At 33.1% G+C, this 3434-nt stretch overlaps 1 pseudogene; it reads right to left on the bottom strand.

The window, feature by feature from the left end:
* Window positions 1-1580: 1580 nt before the first annotated feature.
* On the bottom strand, window positions 1581-2723 carry LOC112015479 (transcription repressor OFP13-like; annotated as a pseudogene).
* Window positions 2724-3434: the final 711 nt, after the last annotated feature.

Genomic DNA, 3434 nt, shown 5'->3' with positions numbered 1-3434 from the left:
AATTTTTCCTTTAAAAAAATGTATACACATATGTTTCTACAAATCATTATATGACAAAAAGGTTCCAACACATGGTTAGATGATATAGGGGTGATATGAATTACTAAATTTCATGACATAAATGCCAATAATTAGTCAATTGGCATTTCTTAGTATTTCCAACATGGATGTTTAGTGTTTGAATTCTTCTCCCCCAATAAGATGTATATAAAAAAAAAAAAAATGACATTACTCCTCTCTAATTATATCTCTAATAAGATTCGATGTAGAAAATTTTTTAAATGATAAAATAGGTTGAAAAAAAAGTGATGCTGATCTCATTTTCAATTCATACACTTGACTTACTAGGCCTAGCCTGATTATTTTGTTACATTGGTTAGGACTAAATACTGATTTCCCTTTCAATTCTTACCATTGACCTCCTTATTGATTATGAAAGGATTTATGAAAAATCCCATTAAATCCTGATCAATGTAATGAAATAAGGCAAGTAAGGCAAATAAATCAAATGCCAATATCCAATTGAGATCGGCATAAACAACCAGAGATGTCAAATAATCAATCAAAATTATTAAACGAAATATTTTATCTATTGTATACTTCAGCATTGATAATTGAGAGTAACATGCAACGATTGTAAAATATGAAAAACTCATAAAAGGAAATTGTAAAATTTTATCTACTTACATTTTTTGGGGGTCAATATATGAGATTTTCTTTTTATTAGATTTTTTGTATAATTTTTGAAACCTCTTATCCATTGTCAGTCATTGAGTGATTTCTCTAAATTTCTTACTGAACCTGAAAAAAAATTCCTAAAATCGCCGCTGGACTTAGTTCTAATTATTGTTTGGCAAAACATAGACTAACAATCCTACTTTTTCCATAACAACAACGAAACTGAAAGAGATTACTGATTTTTTTTTTTTTTCCTCATCTTGTGGGATGTGTGCACATTGAATGAAAATTTTACCAATGATGGAGATTTTTAAAGTTTTGAAAAGTTTCCCAACAAGGAGGTACAACCATGGTTGTCAAAATTGGAATCCTACGTAAGATTGTAGGAGGTAGGTGAGATCGTGGGTCGTAGGATCGGATCGTGAATCATAAGATCCTACATTATTTGAGAAAAAAAATTTGGTATGTTAAATAATCACATAAATTATACATTCATAAAAAATCAAAAATTTGCATCCATTTGATGTAATTACCATGCATCATTACATCCATTTGTAAGTATTATTTAAGATATCAAAAATCTCAAAACGTAACGCTCTATTGGGATGTTATTTTTTGTTTGGTTTCAACTAACACTCTATCTCGCTACATTATAATAGCAAAACTTGATCTATTGGAATATTATTTTTCATTTGGGTTCAACTGAACCTTCTGTTAAGTTAAAGAATATTACAAGAAACCAAAATCGTTTGAAATCGTCAGAATCGTATGATCCTGAACGATCGCTAAGATCCTTGAAAGATTTAGATCGTTTTAGGCAGGTGAGATCGTAAAATCATAGGATCGTAGGATCGTAAGATCCAGATCGGGATTTTGACAACCATGGGTACAACTATGTAAGTTCATAAATTTTCTTTTATCGAAATAGCATAAGAATAAGAAGTTGAATCAGAACAAGAGTGGCAACAAGACCAATAAGCAGATCCATAAAGGCACCAACTATGAACCTGATGATGCTGAAAATATCACCAGTGAGTTACACGATACTTGCTCACTTGAAACGATACTTGTACAAAGAAAAGAAAGGACTTAACAGAGAGCACCGGTGTGGTGCCAACCAAATACCCTCCGAAGGTCAAGTTAGAACCTTTTTACAACTCTAGAGTGCTAGAGAGGGCGTAATTATGTGTACCTTAATTTGTGAGGGTATTGGGGCTTTTATAGTAGCAGAGGGTTGACCATCTCTTCCTTAGGCTAGAAATCCTTTCCTTATAGGAATTCTAATGAGCGCATATTACGAAATCTTTTCCTTGTAGGATACTAACATTAAGCATGGGATATAAGTCATTTCCTTATATACTCATGCGTGGTGACCAAGCCAAGGTTTCACTAAAACCGTCAGCTTCAAGATCGTCAGTTTGTCTTATTCCCATCAACCATAACAGAGTCAGCTTCTTGATGTCGTTACCTCCTGGGCGAGCTGACTTTCATCCTGTCAAGACACTGTCCGTTAGTTTTTTGGGTCTTCTTCCCATTATTCTTCTTACCATTTATCCTTAAATGCCACCTTAGCAATCCCTCCAAGAACTCCCAATCTTTCTGCTCATTAGACAATCCATTACCAACACTACACTTTTTCCAAATGGAAACCCATCATCCTTTGCCCTTCTCCAAGATCGAGCTTGTGTCATCAGGCTCAAAAAATAGTCTCTCAGACCTCACCCCACGTACTACCATCTCCAATAAAGCAATAATTCACCATCAAAGTCCTCAGACTCATTTTTTTTTTAGGATAAACGACAGAAGTCCTCAGACTCAGTTGATAAGCTTTCTGACTTAGAAGTTAGAACAGGTTGTGAACCAAAGTGTTTCAACCCCTCAATGATAATATCAAAGAACGTGGAGTTCATAGTCTTGAACATGTCATCCCTAGCTCAGAAGGAAAGGGTATTTGACTGCTTACATGTACATAGGGCCAGTGCCATGGCCACTTCACTTCTTTGTTTTTGAAGCGAGAATGGAGCTTCATGATCTTTTTGCTCCATGGATTTTGAACAGCTTTCAGAAAAGTGAGCTTGAATGATTGTTTGGGATTGTGGATGTGTCTATTTCCTATGGGGTAAGTATTAATGTGATTGGAGGGATGTATTTCAGCCCCCTCGTACCAATCTTTTGTCAACTTAGTTAATTTTTAAAATCGAAATATGATTAATGTTAAAATTCACATTATTTATTTACTATAATCAATAATGCTCATCTCCACCTTTTTTTTTTTTAATTTATTTTTAGATATGATAGATTTTCAACCTATGACGTACCCTTTATGATATTTACTTTTTATTATCAGACTAAAACACTAATTGAATTTTGGTATAAATAGGGTTTGAGTTTCAGATCTCTTATTTGATTTTAAGAAACTTTACTAATTAAGCTAATTGAAACATTTTTATCCATATTTTAATTTTGTTCTATCCGGTGATTTTTCCTTAAAATATGTCCTCTCTCCATGGTGCCACTTGTATCCACCATGAGCACCTTTTGAAAACTGAATAAAATACCAGCAAGTGTAATTTTAAGTTTGTATTGTACTATTAATGTAAATCTTACATTGCTAGTACATTGCTAGAATAATGTAAACTAGGAGTTTTCCTACCAACAATAATGCCTGGTCTTAATTTACTAAAAAAGAAATTGTATCAATATAGGATTGTCGATTTGTATTTTTAGCAAAGCCTTCTAATCGAAATTTCTCTCAA

Source organism: Quercus suber, unplaced genomic scaffold, assembly GCF_002906115.3.
Source record: "Quercus suber isolate HL8 unplaced genomic scaffold, Cork oak 2.0 scaffold_589, whole genome shotgun sequence".
Taxonomy (NCBI): domain Eukaryota; kingdom Viridiplantae; phylum Streptophyta; class Magnoliopsida; order Fagales; family Fagaceae; genus Quercus; species Quercus suber.
Note: the sequence above shows the minus strand (reverse complement) of the source record. Positions and strands in the feature narration are given on the sequence as shown.